We start from the raw sequence: 26,653 nt of genomic DNA on the forward strand, positions 1-26,653 counted from the left end.
TCGGCCGAGCTGTTTAATTGAAAAAATGGTGACGCTTTGCCTGTCTAAACGCGAGCGACCGCGATTGCCACAGCTCGACGCACAATTTCGCGAGTGTGTATTTCGCGCCAGATAACGAAAGAACGCACTTTTTTATCGCCGCGTAAAGTCATCTACGCAAACCGTGCTACGAGTGAGAATTTAACGAGATCGCAGAATACGAAGCTGTCCGATAAAACGCGTATTTACACAACGACGAAATAATACCGCGAAATTTTAGACACGCGCAACATCGGACATATTAATCGCGCTACCGTATTTCCCGCAGTTATCCTCATTTTTGTGTCATATTTCGCTCCGCTTTTCTATGCCGCGTTTTAGATCAGATAAGAAAATTAATTAAGCGTTCTTTATGATTTCTTCTGCTGTTTCTCGTAGTTACGTTAGTCGCGAAGATGGTATCGCTCGTGAATTATTTCTGACTTGGTGCGTTTGTTATTTGAAACGAACGGTACGACTCGCGACTCGCGACTCGCGTATGATTCGCGCGGAAGCCTGTGGTAGTAGACGCCGACGATGTAACATTAATCACGTTGGATTAAGTGCAATTATTAATTTCTTCCTCGTAGCGGGGCGCGCAAGGCATCGCCGAGCCGCTATCATCGCATCTCGGGATTGATCGAGTAATTCTTTAGCGATCCTACGTGCACGTGATCATTGAACGTGACGTAAAACCACGGCTGTCATAACGTGTATGATATTACAATTGCATTAATCAAAGTCCATTCATTCTCGCTGCAACCACTTCATCACATTCGTATATGTATATCACTTGATCGTCCGAATGTATTTTTCTTTCTTTGGTGTTATATTTTAAGTTTTTTATGTATGTTTTATATGGATTAAATAATCTACTCGGAAAATTATATACATGTGTATGTAGCATTAAATAATATTATATGCGTTCAAGTATTTAATAATATAGTATATTTATGGTCGAGAAAATGTGTTTATGTTATTATTGTAATGAATAAGTAAATAGATAGAATCAACACAATATTGTCTGATTTATTGCGTTATTTTAATAACGTTTCAAAAATAAATTCGCTTAAATCGATTAAAATTTTAATGAAATCGCCTTGTTACATATCGCGATGTATATTTTCGTTCCTTTGTTACTATTTTCGTTGCCATTAAATGAATTAATCGATCACCCTCGCGATTTAATCGCTTCTCGAACGCGCTAAACTTTAATTAACCGACCGCGTGTGATCGATAGCAGATTAGAAAAGAGACACTCACCGGCCGCAAGGATTACTCTCTCTCTCTCTCTCTCTCTCTTTCTCGACGATACTAAAAATAACTCCCGCGATCTCATATTCGAGTCTCGCTCCTACGGGATCGCGTAGCGAGCTCCTAATTAATTCCCGCGCTATAAAGGGAACATGCGCCAAATAAACGCGTCCTGTGCAACAGGACACAAAAGTAGAGTATTTCGCTATTCGCTCGCTCACACACTCGATGCACCTGCACACACACGGCCAACTGACATTTTTCGTGATCTTCATGACGCGCGAGGGGGGGAGGGGGGGAGGGGACTCGAAATGCAGTCCACCTTGAAGGTGGACTAACCGTAGAAGTGCGTCGCCCCATGAAAATGCAAATTGTATACCCCCCTCCCCCAACGACTCGCGCCCTTGGACACTATTTTATGGTGATTGGATGAGTCTTAAAATGCGGCGCGTACTTACCGGGCGGATTTAGTGTTTCACTTGCTACCGCCATAACCTCCCTCCCCACCCCGATCCCTCCCTGTTGTCCGTCCTGTAATCGACCTGTGCTTACTTGGAACATAAAGAAACACGAAGGTATTAGGTACGCTCGAGCGATAGCGTTGTAGAAAGGTTACTTCGCGAGAGATATCGAAGTGATCGACTTTACGGAGGAGCGGCCGCTTTGTCAGATCGCCTGTAAAATGCCCGAGTTACGGCCGGAAAGGCCACGAAAGTTGAACGGAACAGAATCGACCTCTAGACGCCGATATATATCTCTCACAATTTATCAGTAATGGAGAATGACGATAAGAGAAAGAGCCGTGAATATTTTAGAATACGTGTCAATTGTTTCGCGATTACAAAGATAGATGTAAAGCAACGAAAAATTTTGTCGCATGTAATGAAGTATATTCGCGATATAATATAAATATAAAGTTATGTAATATAAATTGCGTAACAATACGCGTCCCCTTTTACATTTCTTAAAATTCCTGTATATTTATTAAAAGAATAAAAATTTAAGTGTTCGTTGTGTCGTGATTCCGTGTCTCAGTTTGAAATACGATATAATCACGAAGATAGTTTCTTCTTCGTGTCCTTGACGCGATAAATTTAGCCCGGTGAGTTGCATATATGTATGTCATCTATCATTACTGGCTCGCATCGAATTACAAAAGTGTGCTATTTATACCATGATCGAAAGCATTGTTTTGCTTTCGTACAAGAGATTCGTCCGCAACGATCTAAATTTACTTGCTGCAACAGATAATCAACATGATATAACGCTATCTGAAATGAATCGATATATCTGGCGCCTGATAACGAAAAATAAACTACGATAATTTTAGGTACTTTAGGTACTGTCAACCCGGTGTGATTGGAAAGAGATCACTTGAACGATAAATCCATCGTAATGTAACATATTTGTACCATGATGAAAATGATTTTCTATAATGAAAGATGATTTTTTATAACAGAAAACATATTACGCACGATGAGATGAGAAGCGAATCTTAGCGTTATCGACGCTCATTAAACGAGCAACTCCAAGGTGCTTTCGTTCTTGTAATTAACGCCGCTGGACACATCCGTGCGCCAATAAAGTGTGATAACGCGCGATCAGGAGACGCAATATTTTATGAGCCATCGGTGGCCGCACGTCGGTGGCTTTTACGTGTCCCATAAACCGGTACATCTGCATCCCGCGAATGCGCGAGTTCGCGTCCGCAATTGCTTTCAATCTTATGATTCGCTAAATCATTAAATAAAAGCACCCAGTTTACTCCAGCATAAAAACATTAATGATTTTTAGAAATTTTTTTAGGAATATTAGAAATTGATACTTTTGGCATTTTTGCATATGTTTTTCAATCAAGTTTAAACAGTACGTCAATATTTTCAAATTTTGAATATTTTATTTACATATTTAGCTTTTTTTCAATACGAGTAGCGTATTAAAAATATAGTATAGTTTTATATGAAAAACTTAATATATTGTAGTTTTATTCCGTAGGATATTTTTGAGATATTGAACCTTTCATAAAAAAAAAACATTGAAAAACAACGACAAACTAGTGTCAATTAAAAATTAAATATTTCAATTTTGCTGAAATAGTTTTATTTCTTGAAGATTAGCAAAATATTAAACATTAATTTTTTTAAATTCTAATTGAGAGTTCAGGATCCCAAAAATAGAGTAAAGTTAGATTGAGTTTTTTCAATTCAGACAATTAAACGCGTCGTTTTTGCACAGAGACTGATGGTGAATAAAAAAAAGCTAAATATCCAAGATTTAAAAATATTGACGTACTGTTTGAACATTAATAAAAAATAAAAATATCAATTTCTAAAATAAAATTTCTAAATAAAAATATCAATTTCTAAAATAAAATTTCCAAATAAAAATATCAATTTCTAAAATAAAATTTCCAAATAAAAATATCAATTTCTAAAATAAAATTTCTAAATAAAAATATCACTATTTATCAAAAGAAAATTTTTAAAAATCAATCTTTCACTTTTACTGTTAGAGTAGACTAGGTCCTTAAAACAATTCTAGCTTTTGCACTTTATTCTTAATCAGACGTCGCAAAATAAAGCAATTATTTCAGACATTACAACTATATAAATCGAATATACAAACTATATTATTTAAAAACTCTCATTTTGAAAAAGTTTATGAAACATTCACATATCATTTTCATTTTTTTCTTTTAATATATAAGAAGAATGAAAAATAAAATCAGCCATGTTCAAATTATTTATTTACTTCACACTGCTCGTTTTCCTCGTAGTAAGTATACATTTCGAGTAATTATCTACTCTACTGTTGCTCGTTCGCAGCTTCTTCATCAAAGCATATCACTTGCAAAAAATAATACGCTAAACTATTTTCTTCCTTTGTTAACCTCGACTTCTAGCTCATATTCTTCTGCTCATTCTGTATGCTTATATACACGCACGATATCAACTCACGACTCATCTACGTGCTGTTATCTCGACGTTTCGTAAATTTTGCGGATTCGACGCCGAACTATTCATTTCCTTATTACCAGCCTCAGGTGCAATCAATCGAGAGTCGGTGACGACTCTCCGTTAGAATCTTGAGAAGGGAACAAGAGAAATGAAAAGACAAGGCAAATAAAGTAGATGACTCGGTTCTCGATCGATCTTTTGAAATAACGAACGGGCTTGATTTGTTAGTGAGAAACGGAAACGAGATTTATATTACCCGACTGCCGCGAATCGATGGAAAGATATTAGCGAAATTTTGTAAACCATCGTATACTAGTAAATCACGATTTGCCGTTTTCGCCTGTTACAAAATGTAATTAGTTAATACACATTTTAATATTCTATATAATTTTCTTTAGAACTGACATTCTTTTTTAAATTGTGATAGAATATTTTAAAAGAAAAAAAGTTATTTAACATCTATGATTCATAGAACATAGAAATGTCTATTATCTAAAAAATGCATAGAAACCTCATTATTATTATTATAAATAAATAAGATATCAATACGATAGATAAAAACTTTTGGAAACTTATATTTGGCAAAGAAATCTGTCAAGTTGACAATAGATCTTCAACGGTACGATTTACAAAGGTGAAATGTGCCTGAAAAGAAATTTTTTCGTTTGCAGGTAACGCATACACGCGCCACAGGATATAATAAGTCGCACTTTGAAGATAAAATCCAACTTTGAAGGTGAAATGAGTGCAAGTAATGAGAAAAGTTGCCTGGGAAATGCTCGGGTTTCATTTTACCTGCGGCGATTCAGCTTCCGCGAGTAAACTTGGAACCAATTTTTTAATTAAACAACGAAGGAATACACGATGACCCGGAGCGAAAATATTATGTCAATATCGATATATCAAAAAGCGAAAAATCTCTCACCCAGCATAATCCACGCTAGACGCAAGATGGTCGGCGCGAGATTTTCGATGGCGAGTAATACGCTCGCGATTTAGTTGCCAAACCGGTCGAAGGTGCAGCGCAGAAGCCGCAAATTAACGTTATTCACGCGCGCAAAGTTGCATCGTCACGAGACTCGATGAATTTTATTAGGCTCTCGTTCGTCCCGCGGCAACTTTATCGTTGCCGCGAACTCGCCCCAAGGCTGCGCGTTAGACAACCTGGCTCTCTTCGATTAATCGGTTTATTTCGTTTTCTTTTGATTTGTTTGCCGCGACGGAGAGTTCAGTCGAACCGACGACGATAAATATGCAGCTCTTAGAAGGGGTAAGAATAGTAAAATTATAAAGATAGAAACGCTATAGATATACATACATATAACGGGGAAATATATAAATGCGAGAAGCGGCGATATAGTCGATTAATAAAGATGCTCGTTTAATTAATGCGCGTCGCGGATGATTTGTGAAGTTAACGGATAAAAAGCGATCGCTAGGCGAGAAGAAAATTTAAATTTCAACTTATTCATAAACGCGTTTCCATACAGATTGCAAGTAGCTTAATTAAAGCCACAACTGTGCTCTCTCGCGCCATAACTATATTTTATATATCGATATCAAAGGTGAGAAATTAAAAAAAAAAAAAAAAAAAAAAAAAAAAAAAAAAAGGAAAAATAGAGTTGCATCGAGAAATCGAGGAACGCGGGCAATTCCGCGATGCATTCTTGTGAGACGAAACGCGAATGTAAATGCAATTCAACGCACACGTTGCTGCTTCGTTATTGCATCACTAGGTGGCAATCTAATACAGATACAGATGCGGAGATGCACCCATATGCATCAGAGAAACCGACCGTACCAGAAAGCAATTCCTGCTGCCTGCTACCAGGGATGCACGAGAGTCGCTCTCAAATGCGATTTATTCGCGTACGAATTTATGGACGCACTCGTGATATTTCGCGTGACATATAGGCTAGATCGAAACATGAGTGTATGAAATATGGATTCAATAGAAATTGACGCGCGCGGCCGAATGTATATATGCCGAATCTCTCGCGATTTAAAGATTTATTTAGATTTATTAACTGCGAGAGGCCAACCGAATAATTGGCAGAATTAATAAAATTCAATCTCGAGATTGCAGAAACTTAGTTTCTTAGTGCGTAACAGAATAGTGATGTATGCAAAAATTAATTAAGAGTATTGAAATATTTTAATATAAATTTTTCTTGTGTGTAATTGTGTTGAATTTATCAAAATGTCAAATAAAATTAATCCAGTTATTCCCATTTCATATATTATTTAATTCATCAAATAGTCTTAATTTATATAATATTTTGTAAGTATGAAATAATACTCATCTATATACATATAAGAGATATTATATTTTTGTATCTAATAATAAATATGCAAAAAAAAGCAAAAATTGTTGACCCAAATTATTGTTTTTCATGTTTTAAACGATATACATTTTTCATCAGTTTGGAAACAAACCCAAACAATTCTAATTTTACAAGAAAAATAATAAATAATAATGTAAAGTAAATAAAATAATAATAAAGTAAATTAAATAATACAATTAAATAATAAAAATTACGTATATAAAATAAATAAGTAACTGCTCACGTTATGGTTGCTCCGTCGTCGCTTTCCTGGATTATTTCCTTCATTGTTGTTTACTCTGCTCGTTTATAACAGTTGTACAACTCGGGAAAATATAATCGCGCGACACTTCACTCCCAACTTCCCCCGACATTGTAATCGCATACTTTATTACATTGCGGGAAAACACAAGAGAAAACTAAATTTTGTAACAATCAGCGATTATCACTCGATTGAGCATGTACATATATATATATATATATATATATATATTAGTGATGGGCGATTTTTTAGAAAGAATCGATTTTTTAATCGATCTTGAATCGAAGTAACTGAGATCGATTTACTAAAAAAATCGGATCAAAAGAATCGATCTAAAAAATCAAAACTACATAACAAAAACTAAAAAGTCATAATTTTGTAAGATGGATTATATTTGCATAACTATAGTAAATTATGTTTTACTTTAAAATAATTTGATTTATAAAATTATTTGACATTAGTTTCGGAGACACTCAAAAATATTTAAAAAAAGAATAAAAATATTTTAAAACATTTTTTTTTTTTTAATATATTTATTCAATTTTCCATTCGTGCGCAGATTGAAAAGTGCCACTCCTGGCACCACTAAACGTACGTATAACGAATATTAAATATCAACAGATCGAAATTCGATTTTCTACAAAAAGAATCAATTTAAAAAAATCGATTTTTTGAGGAGAAAGATCGATTTTCTGAAAATCGAATCGAGATCGCCCATCACTAATATATTATATGTATGATCGCATCTTAGGACAATTTTATTACATAAGTGAATAAATATACACGAATCAAGATAAAAGATAAATTTCCGTGGATATTCGATACAATAGATTAGATTAGGTTACATTCCAACAATAGATTTCGATCAAATAAATCTCACGAGAACACGTGTTTTGATAACGATATGTATAAACTCCGAATTCAATAGGTGATCAATAAAAATATAAGTTAACAACTATATTTACTAAATAAATACGTTGCAACGTTGCTCCACTCGAACATCCATATTATATTCGTAAAAAATACAGTCATCTTTCTCTCTTCTTTCTTTCTATACTTTCCCCCCTCTCTCTCTCTCTCTCTCTCTCTCTCTCTCTACTAATATAACGCGTTATTTTATATGTAAATCGAGTTTATATAAGTATATAATCAAAATTCAAATGTAGTACATTTACACATATAAATTTCGCAAAATATACATATATCATTACTAAACTTTAGAGTTGGTACAATATATCATAACCTTTTCGTTGTTTTCGAATAGCTGTCTCACCGTGAGTCTGTTACACGTCATTGATCGCGAGAGTTAATCAATTTTACGAGCCGATAATCGCTAATTGTACTAATGATAGAAAGAATGATCGTATTTAGAGAAATAATACGACACAGAGAGCAGTTTACGCCGCTACTTTCCGGTTCGAATGTCATTGTACGAATGATGATCACGGCAAGTAAACAATTGTGGCGCTTCGTGTGTATGTGTATGTGTGCGTGCGTGTCGTTTCGATTACCTTACGAAATACAAACATTTTCTCTACGATTTTCAGTACATGCACTACGAATTAGTTTTTACAATAAAAATGTGACGTACGAATATGGCACGACTATTTTTTTATGCGAAACAACATACACATAATATATCAAGTGTTTACTTAATACATATGTATATTTTGCGTGGGAAGTGTATTAGATGATATTGCAATATTAAATTTCAATCGCGTATTTCCTAGCGATTTATGTTTTAACTAATCGTTAACTCGTGTAATAAAACACACAGAATGAAGATATCATATTTTCATGTTTCAATAAAATGTGGAATTATAACGAATCGTTGCAACTACAATATGGATTCAATTATCCAACATATCGCAAAACATTTAATTAATGATACAATCATATTATTAATCCTATAATTTAGTAATTATCAACTGCGTAATTCGGTGTCTGTACATCGTTATCGAAATGTATTTCGCAAGATTTATTCAATCGAAATTTACCATGTGAATAATCTGCAAACTGTATATATATATTTGAATATATCGTAGATCCTGAATATTTATCTTTAATTCTAATTTTCATATATTATTCGCTTATGTTATAAAGCAAGGTAACATAAAATTGCTTTAAAATGCAAGTATTTGGAATTCATTGGCAGTAGAAAATTGTATTGTGTCATAAAAAAAAAATTGGCCTTTTGAATTTAAAATTCCAAGCAAATTATACTTTTCGCATTTGTTTTCCTATCGCAATATAATTAAGTGTGCAATTAACATCGAGATGTTTGACAATCATCGTAGTCAACTAATTAGTATGTGCGATCGTAATTAATTTTTCACGAGTATTATATAAATGTTAAAAGAAACAATATGAAGAGTAAATAAGAAAATCCGAGGCAATAATACAACGAAGTAATCATTGGATGAGCAGTTTATTACACTTATTTAGTTTCTTTATTTGTAAAATTGTTTGTTTATTTCTGCAATAGTAACTAATTTTGAATTCATATTGTATAAATGTGTGTATGAAATATTACAGATTAAAACTCTATTTAAAAATACTTAAAAAAAATTTATAATAAAAATATATACATTAATTAATATATTTTTTTGTATATTTCAACATTATATTCAAGGTTTATAATTATTTAGATTATTTATATAAGATTTATATTTTTATTTTAATAATATTTTATAAAAATTTAATCTCTAAAAAAACTTTTTGTAAACTATACAATTTTTGTTATTAAATATTTATATGAAAAGCGAGTAAAAAGTTCAATTGCGTGAAATAATTATTTTTTTTTAATATTAAAAATATTGATATCTGTTATAAAATTTATCAATTCCACCGTTGCGCCATCATAAATGTAAACTATTTTTCACTTTGCAATCTAAAAATGATAATATGCTTTTTTTAAGTTATATTATCATTTCGTAATTATTATGTCTGTCTCGATTTTAATAATTACAACTTCGTATCTTTTTTTCCTCCGAAAGATGGATTCATTAATACGATTAATTTTTAATAAAATAAAGTAAAATAAATATATATGTATATATTCAATAAAAAATCCGCATGCATTCGTCTGAATACAATCATCGACAATAAGTAAGAGGATTTTTCATGCAATATGATAAAAGTAATTCTCACAGAATTCTACGCAGTTGAAACATTCTGTTTCACCCATTGTCTTGGTCTTTATTGGAAGGCCGAAGCATTCTCAGGTGAAAACGCACCTTATTCCACACAGAGTAGTCATTCAAACTTTCTAAACTGCAATTTGTCTTGATCGTTGATATTCCTCCTTCTCGCTCGCTCCTTCTTTTGTCATCGATTGTACGGCTTACAAGATTAGAGAGACGCCACGCGATAATTACTGACTGGTGAAATCGAGAGTCTTATTGGTGTGTATTTGTAATCAAATATTTCAGTGCGGAATTTACCCATTTAAATAATTTTTTACCGATTTAATGACGTGAATGGAATTATGCAATAATGCAACTGATTTAAATTTCCGGCAATTAACGTTTTACCTTTGCTCCCGATTAGCACCGTCATATAGCGTTATAATAATGCATAGAAATTTAATGCTTGAAAGTCAAATCTTTTTAATTGATATAAAGTATAAATAATTAATAAAACATTCAATAATGTTTTAAAGTATAATAAAATAAAATTTTATATAATAAAATCGATTCTTAATTAGTGCTTTAATTATATTCAGTAATACTTTATTTAAAAAAATGATAATTAATTATATTCCGTAATATTTAATTTAGAAAAACATGTTTAATATTTTATTTGGCTTCTTGAAAAAAAATTAGATACTTTACTTTACTTTAAGCCTTATAATCCGCACAATATAAAGTACCGTAAGATTATATACAGCTTAAAATATTTTTGAAAATCAATTAAAATTATAATCCACGACTCGTGTCGATCTTGTCATTGATACCACCGACAGCGTTATGATGTTATTCATCTACTTACAAGGTAACTGGCGAAAATAAACCTTGCAGGTGATATTAGCTTATAACTAAGGCTACTTATTGTTAGTGGCAATCCGAAGCACGTTTCGTAAGACAAACAAGCTGACTTCATGGGACCAATGTGCGATCGTTGTTGCCGCGTTTATATTGTGATCTATTATAAGACCCACGGGTCTCCACAAATAAATCTCGACGCGCATATTGTACCAACGAACAACTGTATGCGCTTTACGTCGAATCCGCAAATTACGCAGCCGGTTGGTCTGCGCAGTCGGGTTGAATGACTGCTCGCTATTAAACTTTAGTCCTCGTGGCAAAGTTTACTCTACTAAACCCGCTATAAAGTTTAAAATATTTTATTGTCGATTTAAATCTTTTGATGAAAAAGTTTATTTTTATTTTTATTCGCGTATATATAATCCATAATATATAAAATTTGCCGATAGGGAATACTTTATAAATGCGCATTATTGAGAATTATTTTAATTATATATTTTCTTTCAATAAAATATTATTTAAAATTTCATTTTTTTGTAATATGCAATATACATAAATATAACAGATAAATTTGAAATATTTCTGATAAAATTAATAATTCTTTCAAATAGAATTTTAAAAAATCTAATTGTGAAATATAAATAAATTATTCTTTCACGTTAATTATTTATATTATAATTCACGTGGTTATTGTAAAAATAACTTACAAAAATAATTTTATTTTCCATTTTCATATCTATTTTTTGTATACTTTTGAAAGTTACTCGCACTTTTTGCGATTCGGATAAATGACATGTAAATCGTGCGGTCAAATGTGCAACAACAAAAATCTTTTGAATAAAAAGTCACTTCTGCAATAAAAAAAATATTTTATTGCATTTCTCCTTTTCTCTTTCTCACTATTAATCTTAATATATGTATACGCATCTAAATGTTCACACTTTCAATCAGAATTAAAAATTATAATCAGATGTAATTGTGAGAAAATGCCATGATGCAAGCGTAATAAATTAAATAATGTAACAATACGACTAAATAAATCGATATAATTAAAGCACCGACATGTATAACAGATATATTGAATAAAATAATTAATATTAAAATGGTAGTGAATAATTATTCCTGTAATAATCACCATTACGATGGAACTAGACAGCATTTGAACTAGGCCAACAGCGAACAGAAAGTTTATCTTCATCATTTATTGAAGGAGAAAAGTACATGCAGCTTGCATCCAAACTCAAACCAAAGCATTATTCCACGAAACGTTATTAATAATTTTCACGCGATGTCAATGTGACACGAATTTCTACGGTAATTTCTGGCAGGTCTGCATAAAGCCGACCAAATGTTCGAAAATAAACGAAATTATATATGTTTCAACTTTATTATCCCAAGTGTTATCATTACAACTCGAAATATTGCAAAAAAAGAAATAGAAAGAGAGAGAGAGAGAGAGAGAGAAAATTTGAACGTTTTCCAAAATTCTTTCCAATTCTTTCCAAAGTTCTTTCCCTCTAAAAATAATCAAAATTAAGCGATAGAATTTTTTTCAAATCTATTTTTTATTGATGTTTTAAATATATATTTCTTTTTGTGGTATTAACAGATTGCGATTTTCATGCTTTCGTGCCACATGAAAGATGAAAATTGTACTTTAGCAAATATGAATTATTCGAAGGAGATACTAATGGTAGTTTTTAGCCATAATGCATTTCTGCTTTTTGCAAAAACATGCGACATAATGCCTTTGATCGTCCGTGAAACCTAGTAGATCGGATAGTAGTGTGCATTGAATGCACTAAATTGAATATTTATCAATTCATAGAATTAACATACGATACATTGGATTAATAATAAGAAAGGAAAAACACATGCAAATCTGAAATAAATATTAAAATAAAAATTTAAAAAAAAATTTAAAGTACAAATAAAATATTATCTTAATAACAACATTAATTAATATTTCATAAATCCGTTAATAAATATGTTGTGTTATTCAAAATCATTGCATATTTAAGTAATTAAAAATGGAAAAATATATGAAACATATAAATTAAATTTTTCATAAAAACAAATATTATTTATGCGGTAATAAAAAAAACTACGTTTTAGGTTAACGTTTATCATATTTCATTCTTCGTTTATTTCTTTTCATTTTCAATATGGATCGACAATGTTTTTCCATGCAGTTCTAATAACATTTAGCAAATTTTTATTCTAAATATAAATTATGTCTTGTTTATTTTGTATGTTTATGCACCACGCGCTTTACTTTTATATTACTTTTTAATATAAAACAAATTACAAAAGAAAATGTTTTAATAAAAGTAAAAAAATTATTTCGCAGCTTTGGTGGTCTTCTGAGTGTGATCAACGTTGCATTGCATTATGAAAGTGTTCTATTGTTTCGAGGGAGCACACTTTTCATCGCGACAGCCCGTAATTATTATAGCCCCACGATACTTTCTGGGTCGATTGAAATCTGCGATTTATCGAACGCGATAATTGCATGTGAAATACGTTGCCTTTCACTCTTCGCCGCAATAAAATCTTACCGGCAAACTAACAAGTTAATAAAGAAATATTTATCGTTAAATATGTCATTTTGTTCTTTCGTAACCAGTCATAGTAATTCTCTCTGATCGATCACTCATATAATTCGCGATTTCGTCGCAATAAGTGACTATGTGGCCACGATGAAGAACGTATGCAATATGTTTTTTTTTCATTCATTAATTTAATCAATGTGAGAACGTGTCATATGCAAAATAACATCGGCCAGCCGATAGTTTCCAATTAAACGAAAGCCGGTCGGAGCTTTTATTGAAACATATCTGTTATTCATGGAAGTCAGTGGGGCATTGAAACTGTTAAAGAATAATTAAATTCGATGTTGCGCAATTCTAGTCGGAACCACTTTAATCTTGTTGGATTTAAATTGGCCAAGTTATTTTCCGCAGAAAAGCTAAGTTTTATCTCATAATAAACTAATAATACTTAGAAAACTGATGCACGTATTGATTATCGGATTTTCTCAGAATTCTAGTTATAGTAAACTTGCTTTTCGAAATATGTATATTTAATTATATTAATATGTTTAATATATGCGCCTTGTGCACATCTGATTAAAATTAATAATAATAAATCATATATCCTTTTAACTCTTTTCATCAATACTAGTAGCTTTATTGCTTTACAAAATTTTATTGCAATTTTATATATAAAAGTCAATAATAGATTCACAAATTATTTGGTCCGGTTTCAAAATTTTACAAAAATAAACTGTAAGAAAAAATGCAAGAAAGATTTTATAAATTTTCTTATATATCATTTTGATGCTTTGATATGTGATATGTGCGTCATATCATTTAACGCTAATTTTACAACGTATTTGAAGACTCTTAGCGTACGAGGGAGTTTTATTCGATCAAAATGTTGCTTTTCACCAGCTGTTATTTCAGCAGCGAAATTTCCACAGGCTCGTTCTCGGAAATCGCAAAGAAAACACTAGCCGCCTTTACGATCTATTGAAATGGTGTTCCATTGCTTGCAGCAGGTGATACGAGATCGCGCATGTTTTTGACGGCTGTAAAATTATGACAAATGAGATAATGTTTATAATAAAATCGATACGTCAATTTGGATAATTCAATAAATATTTATTCGAATCAATAAATAATATTGTAAATAATATTTATCATATATAAAATAACTGCAGAGAGTTGAAAAATGTATATGATCGGTCGTCGAAAATAAATAACGCAAATATCAGGAAACGGAATAATGAAACGTCTATATGAGATTTTCAAAATTACAAGATATGAGCCGGAAGCTCGAAACGTCAAATTTGTACGATTTCATGAGAATTACATGTGATAGACAATGTAAATGAATAAATGATATCCAAAATGAAGTGAATTCGATTCAAATAGATTCCGCGCCATCATAATGTCATTTTCATATGATATGTGCGAATGAATTTTATTGAGCTTGCTGGCGCGTGTCATTTTTGCGGCAATCCAATCTACCTCTCTTAAAGCTGATAATTTGTGAAATCTAATTATCAACGGGAGCTGCTCTTCTACGTTTCCGACAACAGAATGTGTTTGTTCATATTTATTATTATTTGTTCATATTTTGTGTCCTTTACATTTAATTTGCAATAAAATCTTTTTTTTTTGGATGAAATTTCTATATAAAATTTAATATTACTAAATTATAGAAAAGAAATAAAAATGTACGTCGGCAAATAAAATACTATAAAAATAGTTTTATACAAAAATTAGAAATAATTGTTTAACAGCTTGCCTCAGAAAATCACATCCAATAATAAGAAATATAATTTATAAATATAAAAATATATTTATATAAATTTTTATCTAAAAATGTGCTATATAAAATGTAATTTAGTATTTGATTATAGACTATATTATTATTATCTATTCTTTATCGATTGTCACAAAAGTTATTTTATATATAAGCTCTCTTTTAATTTTCCTCATATAATTTATATTTCGAAGATGTTTTCATCTTCCTACGAGCGTTGCTATTTAATTTTATAAAACACGGGACTCTGACATAAAACGCTTACCTGCGATTTTCCGCTCGCGCATTCGCCGCCATAGCGCTTCCGCTTTGCGCATCGGCCAGTTCTCGACTTTCGCGCTGAAGCTGCGGAAGAACTTGTATTCCTTAAAGTGCGACATTCTTCTGCCACTGGAGTTTCCTGTCTCGTCGATGTTACCGGAACTCGTTGTACTGGCCCGACAATCTTCGTTCGACATGTCTGCCATCAGAAACTAATTTCCGTTTTCGTTTCACGTAAGAGTAGCGTCGAATTATAACCAAATAATTCACCCAAAGTCGAATCGTTTGGCATGTTTCTTCTTCTTGTAAAAAAGTATTGGATCATTATTAAAATATCTTGTTTAATATTATCTTTATGGAATATGTTCTCTCTTTCGATTAAAATATCTCCAGATATATATATATATATATATATTTATATAATTTTTAATTTATTCCAAAATATATATATATATATTTTTTTTTATGCTTAGCATAAATATGTCAAAATATAGTTTATATCTGTCTCTCAAGATACTTTGTACGTAAAATAAAATATCTCAAAGCTATATTGTAACTCTTTGAAGTGAGAAAAAGCGTACGTTTTCACAGCGAGAAGAATAAGAAAACTGAAAACAACTTCTATTTTCTTCGCTGCGAACTGTGCCACTTGTTGCTACCGATTGTACGTTCTCGGTAGACAATTGTTTGCTGTATCACATCGTTGATCCAAATCCTTTACGGAAGTCAAGACGATAAGTAAACATAACAGACTCGTTCGTAGAATTTCCGCGCAGCAGAAAAACTTTTCTTCCGTGTGACTTTTTTCTTCAGAGATTAACAACAAAGCCGTTTCCTTCGATTTCTTCCTCAAAGAAAATTAGATTTTAGTTAAATCTTCATCTTTTAATTTTACACCATTGTTTTAAAATCTCTCTTGAATGGCTTTCAAATCATTCTCCACTTAATTGTTTGCGTTTCAGAATTTATCTAGTAAATACTGGGAAATTTTCTTATATATCTGTCCTTTTCGCAAAAAATGCTTTTAATCGTCACAGGTGCTCTCGAGAAATAAAAAAGTATAAAGTTTGTATGATTAATCCGAAGCGATCCTGAGAAGTTCCATCGACGAAATGATTAATCGGTGCGGTACGTTTCTCAATTTCTAGGAAGCTCCATCGTATTTTCGATGGACAATTTTACATTTTCTTGAGAAAGAAGAGAAACCAGCTGAACTCGACAGCTGACGGCCGTCGGTTGCGCTCGACCATTTAATTGAATTCCTTTCAGGTACCAGTGAATATTGCACGCATCTTCATGTTATCGGGAAACATTGAAGACTCACGCAAAAACGTTTATACTCCAAGAAAACGTACCTCGCGATGCATCAAAACTGCAAGTTTATTGATACGAATGTTCGTTGAGCCGAAAACGTATCATTTCAGATAATTCCATATTCTTTCCAGAGCTGAACAAAATATATTTCAAATTGAACAAGCGATTATAGAAGGAAAATTTAAAGTTTTCAAAAATTATCCTCCTTCAAACAGCAATATATAATTAAATAATTGTTTTCTATTTAATTAAAAAAATATAAAATTTGAAAATATAGATAAATATATTAAGAAATGTTTTTTTTTTCTGATTACTTTTATCTATCAGATTATAATTGAATCTGTAAAAGTGATAACGCAAATATTTGCTTTCCTAGTGCATTAATGCATATTTATGTCAAACAAGATCAATTGAGAAAATCGTTATAGAAGAACATGCAGCAGGTATTTATTATGAAAGGCTCGCAAACAGTGGGAGAATCTAAGAGAATAATGAGAGTTGAAGCTTAAAATATTCCTCTGCTCTTTGACAGGTAAATCGATAAGAGAAAATAAATACGGATGAGCATTGTCAGATATTGATTTCTGAGACACATATTGATCTCATCTGTCAAACTCAATAACGGAATGTATTCTAGAAGCTATTTTAAATCCAGACACGTACGATAAGTAAATGGTGTAGCGAGAGTAAAAAAGTTATAGTAACGGAAAAGTTGAAAAATATAGTAGAGAAATCCATAATTATTAAAAAAAAAAGTTGACTGAAAATTTTTTATGAATCACGAATAATTATAAAAATTTCAAATTTTAGTGGAAACACAAAAAAGTACATACAATTTTCGTCAGAAATTCTAGCGGAAAATGAAAGAGTTGTTTCGGACGCGATCATTATCGTTTATCATACGTGTTCTCGATTTAAATTCTTACTCGCTAGACGTGCAATTAAAACGAGATCTTGTGTCTTGAGAGACACGCGGAAGAAGCACACGCTCAAGGCAAGAAGCGGCCATTTTGATGAGCAAGAACAAGTTACATCGCGCGTAGTAAAAGTTTTTTTCTCTCTCTCTGATTGTCTCTAATGATCGGTAACTTTTCATCGTCATTAGGAAGTCGAAGAAAGCGACTCTTTGTCGAGGAGAAAGGTGTACATCGCCGTAAGCGAAGATGGCTGTTTTTCTCTTTCAAAGCTTTCGAAATCAACATGTTTCCGTCAACACGTAAATCCTAGTTTCAACTACAAGTTGGCGAAACTATAAGTTTGCGTTAAAATTAATCAGCACCTCATTTCTAATCGGCACGTTTATGACATTTAACACATACATCTTAAATTTGACACATGAAAACACATCTATAAACAAATAAAGCTGAAGTTTCAAGAGACAAATTTGTTTAAGAATATTTACTACATTTTTTCACTTTTCTTCATTTTCTATATATTTAATAACATCCCTCTTTGTCAGAAAACTCAATAATTATTAATTTTAAACCTCGAAAGATTATTATCCGCTTAATTATTTATTATCTTCCCAATCTTACCTTCTATTAATTCAAATTTTCAATTCGCGTCTACTTTTCACGCGTAAATTACTTAAAATAATCCAATCCCTCGCTGACCACAACATCCTACTCGCGACTTTTAACATTTCCTTTCGCCCTCAAACATTTGCCAACAAGAGCCGGGGAAAATAGATCGAGTTATCTCGATGTAAAATCAAATTCCAGTTTCGCTAACGAGCTTTCTCGCGCCGCTGCAAGCTCGATAGCGACGCGATCGATACGTTTCTCCAAAGTCATCGTGGCGTACGCGAATTAATCAGCGTCCCGTAAGATCGACCGGCTACCTTCCGCATGTGTCCGCGGAACAAGAGAGGAAAAAAAAAAGCTCCAACATAGATCCCGGTTGCGGAGAAAGCTGCGAAACCGCGAATAGGTAAAAATGCGGCGACGCGTGCGAACATATGCGGATACAAAAGGTGCCTCTCTTCAAGGTTACTCAGCATCTCTCGTCGCGCGACGATGGAGAGATTTATTGCGCAAGCCACGGCGTTGTGTGTGTGTGTGTGTGTGTGTGTGTGTGTGTGTGTGTGTGTGTGTGTGTCTGTATTGTCGAAGGAAAGCGGTAATCATGATGCTTAACGAGCGATTTGTGGCACTTTACAGTGACGACATCTCGCCGGTAACAGATTGCGACGATCTCGCAAGCATCTTCCGATCTCGCCGTCTCACTCGGAACACTCGGCGAGAGACGCATCTGAAAACTGTCCGTCATCTGGTACATCTTCAAATTGCGCGCGCGCATTTTCTTCTCTGAATCATATGATTATGTCATTGTACTGTTACACGAATTATTTACAGTTACGTCGCTAAATCATCAAACGTATCTCTATCTACAATTTCGTATTTAAGGTGAGAATATTTCGCATCACGGAGTATCAATCTCAATCGAGGAATAATACAGATTATAAAATAATAAAAACGTTTAAAAAAAAAATTTGCAATTTTTAGAATATCAATATTTCAGATGCCCTTTAGTCATCTATTCATTTTGGGAGCTTTTTGTATCGATTAAAATGCTTCGTCACGTTATTGGAATAGGATGATCTTCGTCTGCGGGTTTATAAGCATCATGATGCGATAAGCGTATATTTATAAATAAATAGAAAATTATAGCATGACCTTTCGCGGTTCGCAGCATCATCTAAACGGAGCGACCGAGACGAAGGACTGCGGTTATTAAATCGCTGAAAACCACGAGGCGAAATACCGGAACTATCATATTACAAAATATACAAAATATTCCTTTAAAAATATTTAAAAATATTCGCAATATTATTACTTGCAATATCTTATTCGCATTTGATTAAAATTAACCTTCAGTGTTATGTGTACATCAGATACTTTTACTCTAAAAATAGATTGTGCTTCTAATTTTTTTTCTTCTTTAATTAACGTTTTAAATATTCACTTTGTGAAAAAAGCATTTCAAAATAATGTAAAGATAAATTTTATTTTTCGTTTTAATAATAAAAATAAAATTAATTAAAATTAAATCCGAAATAAATTTGTTTCGAAACTTATTTGTATCCAAGATAATTAAATCTCAAGAAAAAATTATAGATATGATATCGTGTTTATTAGTCACCCACGCCGCGTTATCAGTATAATCGTGACGATATCTGCATCTAGTCACTTGGCCTGCGAATAAATAAGCTGCTATTAGATAAGTTGCAGTCTTTTTCTCTCACTGGTTTGTCAACGAGGGTCAACAATGACCGGCGAGACATGGGAGGGAAACCGGCGCCTTTCTCCCGACATAACATGCGTTGTTCGAACAACGGCCGATCTCGCCAAACGGCAAGATTAAATACTTCCCGGACGAACAATAAGAAAGCTATCTCCTTATACGATCGAGTACCGATCTTAATTCGGTATTGTTACGAAACGTCACTTATGTTAGCCATTGGCTAACGCGAAACGAACGTTGTCTCGAATCAACTCCAAAGTTCGCGACAATCAATGGATGAAAAGATTTTACGTTAAACATTTATATTTGCCGTTAAAAAAAGAAAGATAAAAGTCTGAATTCAAATAAAAGTTATGTCCGATAATAATTAATCACCGATATTATGCTCATATTTAATCCGTTTTCCGATCCTTTAACGCGCGATAATAAAGACAATTTAGATAATCGATACAAGAGTTACATAAAGGGAAAGTATACATTTTGCTTACCTATACTTAAAATGTTCTGCGCGAACAGAAAAAATTACATTTCATAATACGCGACGAAAAAGGAGTTGTACGACATTTTAGGTGTCATGCTAATGTATTTAAATGAAAACCGATACCGTCGTTCTTATTACAGTATCGCAGTCACGCCTCGTTTCGTAAAATTGTGTAAATTTCGCAAAACGCAAAGGGACGGAAGGTGACTTGTCGCCTCGAATAATTGCGGCAAAATGGCGAGCGCAAGTGGAGCGCGACCGTGGTGCGACAGCGGCGAACTTCGCGGATTCCTCCTGTCAATAAAGCTGTCACGCTTCGATGGACACTTCACCGGCGGGACCGCCGCGATTCTTGCGTATTTTTAGCGCAGAAAATTTTATCGGATAAAAATAGTACGGCATGAACAAAATTACGATCGCGCATCGATTTCTGACATGAGTTAACTTGCTTGTTGGTGCAGGCGACGAGAAAGCTGAGGAATCCGAAGGAATACACCCCCCCCCCGTTTCTGCAATTAAACTACGCGAAAGTGCTACCAGATGCGTGTATCTTAAGGATAGATGATATGGAAATTCAATTGCAGTTTGCAGTAAGAATTTGTATTTGAACTGTATTCTCGGTAACTAATTGTTGCTAAAATCTTTGACAAATATTAACAAAAATTTATTGATACAAATACTTATCATTTCGCTTACAATTTTTTGAGCTATTCAAAGGAACAAAAACTTGAACATTTAATAAAAATGTAATATTACATAATATTTCTTCTTCAAAAAAATTTATTCTCTAGGATTTATTTTTTAGAAGATTTATTTTCTGGTCTAAAATCTTGATACTTATATTTCATTAAGAATTTTAAACTTTTAATATTAAATATCTTTTTAATTTGCTTCGCTAAGAAAATAATTTCATCGTTGACTAACAATGATCAAAAATTAAAAAAAAAATAACTTAATAAAATTTCTATAATTTATTAAAATTTTTTCACTTTTTTCTTTCACTTTTACAGCACAAATAAATTCTCTCTCTAATACTTTCTCATTTTTCAGAAAAGTGACAATATTCTTTAATTATATATTAATTCTTGATGCAATTATTGTTACTAAATAATTTTTTGATCGCTCATTACAAAGAAATTACGTCACTCAATTAAAAGGAAGCAAAACTTGGTCACTGACAGTTACAAATATTTTTAAACATCTGTGTTACTGATGTGTTACGTCAACGCTGATGGATGACGAATACCAAACGTTGTTCAAAAGCGCGGGCGCGCGAGTTTGACGGGACTGGCGTCCGAAAATTATAAAACACTTTTCCAAGAAGAAACAGCTGCTGTAAAATATCGTTTTGTCCTCTTAACCCTTCTTTTTCCGCAGAAAAAGTGGAATCTATATTAAGCGCGTCTAAATCTTCTCTAATAATGACATGCAAAAGTAGCAAAATCAAAGAATATTTCAGTGCCTCACGTAATAACATTAAAACATCGTTTATAATTTTTTCCCACGCACTTTAACATTTTCTGTCATAATAAAATTTCAAAAGACCTGCAAAAAATTAAAAAAAAAAAAAAAATTTTTTTTTAAAACACATTTACACTAATAAAATTAAAAACTCCAAATCCTGCTGCATGCTTGGAATTATTTCGCGACTTTTAAATTCCATCTATAATCGCTCAGATCAATCGCCTCCTCCGTTTGGTCGAAGGATCTCTCCGGCCACACGCAATTAATTATATGTACCTCTGGCTCGTGCGATCGTAATTAACGAAACGTGCGCGTGACAATACGGCCCGTGATGACACACGCGCGCGCGCGCGCGCGAGCCACTTCGCAAACTGCAGGCTCCAACGCCGCGGTGGCTGTGATAGCGACGACTGGCGACGACTTCCATCGGAGGATGGAATAAAAGCCGCCGCCGACGACGACGGCGACGGCGGCGCCGCGGCGCAAGCGTCCCGCGCTGTCCGATCCTTCTCTTTTATATTTTCTTTTTTTTTTTTTTATTTCACGAACAGATCAAATCACCTGTTCAACGTACAGATGTTTCATGTTGCACCAACAAACACCTATTCTGATTAATTCATCAAAATCCGAGGGGTCAATGTCTGCGATCTACGTTACGGTTTCTGTCTTTAATTAATTTAACATTTTTTTGATCAAAATAGAAAATCAATCTTATATATATATACAAATTTAAGATTAGAATTAAATTGGCAAAATTTGATATATTCAATATTTCATATACCTACAAAAGAATCAAGATCTATAGATAAGCGCTGATGATTTTAAAGGCATTGTGTTATTGTTAAAAATCTTTTTAAATTTTTGTTCAAAATCAACCATTCCATTTCTCGAAAATTTTATATCAAGACACAAAAGAATCTACTCGAATATGCATATTTCTTGTCAAGCTTTTTGCTTATATTTTTATTTAAAAGATTATGCTTCTCTCTCTAAAATCTTGATTGTTCATACACAACCAATAAATTTTATAATAAAAAACGAGATTGATATTAAATTAAAATTATACATAAACGATTTTTTTAATTTTATTCTAACAAAGTGACATGAAGCGAGCTAAAAAATTTAGTTGCCTACCTTATCGCGCAATATACATATTAAAATACATAGAAATACATAAAAAAATGAAAGTTTAGTATCCAAAATATTGCGCTAGTAATAAAAACTAAGTTTGCAGTGTTTTTTACTTGCGCATGAAAAAAAATGCAAATGCTGGTTTAACATTCGGTTGCAATTGTATATTTATATTTCCAGTTGTATTTAAATGGGCATCTTTTCTTCGAAAACAATGTATGTAGATTAAAAAGCAATCAATAATATTACAGAAGAACTATTACAATGAGAATAAATTTTGCGAGAATTTTTTTTCTTGCAATTTACTCTGATGTCATTTTAAATTAAATGGAAAAGTTTTAAAGAAAGTTCAAGAGTTTGTAAGTTGTAATGATTAGCTTGCGATATTAAAAAGTAGTTTATAAAAATGCATTTCTGTGTTGACGAAAAAAGTTTCCTGTGACATATCAAATATCGATCTATTTCTTGACAGGTGTATATATATATATATATATATATATATATGCACACACAGTCGTAGGATGCTGTTCTAGTTTTCTGGCTAAGGATTAATCCGATATTGCTGTAACTCGCTTTTCAAACTGTTATTTGTCCCAGTTCCTCCTATTCATGTATCCTGCTAGTGGCTTTCTAGACTATGTAAAGCTAAAGGCCATTTTCTTTAATAAAATTACAACAAAATTCAACAAATGTTGATATTCACATACGTAGTAGTTACTTCGAAAGAAAGAAACTTTGATAACATTAAAAGAGATAATATATCAATCTTTTTTTGAATAACGTATAAATGCCCTAAACGTTGCACTAAGAAAATGTTATAAATACATATATTCACATGAGAAAAATATAATAAATTTCATCGATTTAAGTTTTATTAAATTCCTATCTTTGAAAGTCGGCAATTCATGAACGCGTATGTAACTCAAATTTTATTTAAAATTCGCAAATTATATTCCTTATATACATCGCTTTTTCCTATATCATTTTAAAATAAAATTACCATGGAGAATATAAAAAATTTTATGCAAATTTTCATATCTAAATACGAGAAACAGGACTTTTATTATCAACGGTAAACTTGGATCGTTAATCACAATCATCCCTGAAGTGCCATGGGCTATGAATTCCTAGAAATAATTTATTGCTTCGAATTATTTCGCGCCTATTATTGTTTTTTATTATTTTCCATAACGTAAATTAAGCGTGTTTTTCTCTGCCACGTTTGTTTGGCTATAAGAAAATAACCAGAATAATAGTTAATATACACGAGCAAATATTAATTCAAATCATCAATGGAAAGGCAACGAACAAATCTTTTATCATCCGCTAAAGTATTGTTCTATTTGCTATTATGCTTCCACATTGTCACTGAGTGGTACTAATGCGATTCACGTTGTTTGAGAAAGCGAGAAATGTTCTTGAATAATTGATTTGAGCATCGGAATTCCTTAAGAATATATTATCTTTCAACGTAGATAACTCATTTGATTTTGGTCAATCGTGATATAAAAAGAAATAAGTTGTTTTATGAAAAAAATGTTAATAAAAGTATTGATTAAAAATAAAAGAAAAATTCAATGTTTAGTCAAATATTTTTTGAAAAATTTTAGATTCGGAGTTCGACCTTTTGTTATGTTATAATTAAATTTCAAAATGTATTGTACTACATGATCCGGTTGAAAAAAAAAATCGATAGTTTCTTCATTGACCGTTGAGGAAAATATGGCGCAAACTTTTTATTTTTACATCGGGTAATAAATATCCTGTGCGACGCCATACAGGGGAAGTAATTTTCTAGTTCAAGGCGGCGGAGGTATTACTGATTTTCCACTCTGTCGCGAGTCATCAGCGGAGAGCCGTTTCTTTTCATCCACTATATTCCTATCGCAAGATTTATTCGATTAGCGCGGTGCCGATTAAATCGCCGCGGGCGAGAAGGAAAGTGCATCCCTAGGTGCATACAAACCGCTTAGGTGTGCCTATACCGGAAGTCATAATCACGTCGCGCCATGGGATCGCGCCGCGAGAAAGCAATTAGTTCGCGTCGATAATTAATTAAACTTTCGCGATCAAATTCGACACAATGCAAACGCATGCGGCCCAGATAGGAAGCGATACAACTTTCATATGGAGAAGATGATATTGGAAGTCTCTATCGACATCTATCATTATTTTTACATTACCATAGAGAAGTTAATTAAACCTTTTTCTTTCTTTTGTACCTTACACGTGTAGCTCTCATTTTTTTACATTTATTTCTCATATTCTCATATATTTATTTCTCATATATATGTATATTATATATTTAATTATTTAAAATAAATGACAACAAAAATTTGATTAAATTGTATATTATTTTAATTATATTTTAAATTAATGAAATTATATTTTAAATTATTTAAAATTATATTTTATTAATAAAAAAATAGAGAAATTACTTAGCAAAATAGATTGTGCAAGATATTATTACTGAATCGTATCTATGTAGGTATATTTACACAAAGAACTTCAAGGTAATCTCTCCAGAGTGGCAAAAGACTGATAAATCTTGCACCTCGAACATTGCGAGAAAATTATGCGGATGTCTTCAATTAATTTCGTGCTGCATAACCGAGAATATTACACGCATGTTAAGTCTAGCCGGAGAATCTCCCCTCACGTATAATGAACTTCCAGACACTACATTAGTGTATCACTGGCGGTGCGAGGGCGAAAATTCCGCCGTTTCCGACGCGCCGCGCCGCCGCAAATTGCATTCGATTGCGTTGCGAGGGAAAATTGATTACGCGCTAAACTCGTTATCGGACGGACGGGCCCGACATTATTCGGCCTATCGATCGATCGATCGTGCGTTTCGTTCGCGCGATCAAAGATGTCAATATTCATTCTCGCTTGTGTCGGGCTCGTTTGCATCTCATGCGGGTGGCGTAAATTAATGGCAGATTGGCGTTGTAAGCTGATCGAATATCATCGTTCAAATGTAATCAGATGCGAGCTCGTCATTATGTATACGTGATGTATTTCAGAGAAATCATTTTCGTTTGAAAATAATCAAATTTCTCACAAATTAACAAAAGGCATTTTTATTTCTATTTAATTCACTTTTTAATTACTTATTAATTTGTTTAATTCCTATTTATTTGTGATTTGAAACTGATAAATTCTGTGTATAATTCAATAACTCTATGTAATTTTCTACAACTATTAATTTCATAGTTTCATAATTTCTTGGTTTTTAAATATATATATATATATATATATATATATATATATATATATATATATAGTTATATTCTCATTTCCCATCCATTTCTCTTTGAGCACCAAATACGAATGTCGTCATAGAACGATCGCGTCATAGAACGCACGTGCAGAGCTCAAATTATTTTCATATTTCAATTAACGCGCAAGAAATCGAAATAACTACTCTCGCTTGATTACAACTCACTCTCTTGCCAAGTCCACCCACGTGATAATCAAACTATCAATATCCTCTTAAAATTGATTCGTTTTTTCGACCATTAAAAGTTCGCCGTACCCGGGGAATAATTACGGGAAACATACCGTATTGTTACAGTATCGAGCACACTGGTTCGTGTAATGGATCGAGCGAATAGTAGTTCACTTAC

At 32.5% G+C, this 26,653-nt stretch overlaps 1 protein-coding gene, 1 long non-coding RNA gene and 1 pseudogene across 4 annotated transcripts in view; 1 reads left to right on the top strand and 2 right to left on the bottom strand.

Moving 5' to 3' along the window:
* LOC140668453 (uncharacterized) lies at positions 1-4,969 on the top strand. Its single transcript, XR_012047176.1, has 3 exons — positions 1-731; positions 4,310-4,581; positions 4,901-4,969. It is a non-coding gene; the product is annotated as an uncharacterized lncRNA (long non-coding RNA).
* The window catches only part of Cv-c (RhoGTPase activating protein), a 230,120-nt gene that overhangs the window by 115,121 nt on the left and 88,346 nt on the right, over positions 1-26,653 (bottom strand). The window lies entirely within an intron of this gene.
* LOC140668451 (uncharacterized) lies at positions 1,151-26,646 on the bottom strand (annotated as a pseudogene).

Source organism: Anoplolepis gracilipes, chromosome 8, assembly GCF_047496725.1.
Source record: "Anoplolepis gracilipes chromosome 8, ASM4749672v1, whole genome shotgun sequence".
NCBI lineage: Eukaryota > Metazoa > Arthropoda > Insecta > Hymenoptera > Formicidae > Anoplolepis > Anoplolepis gracilipes.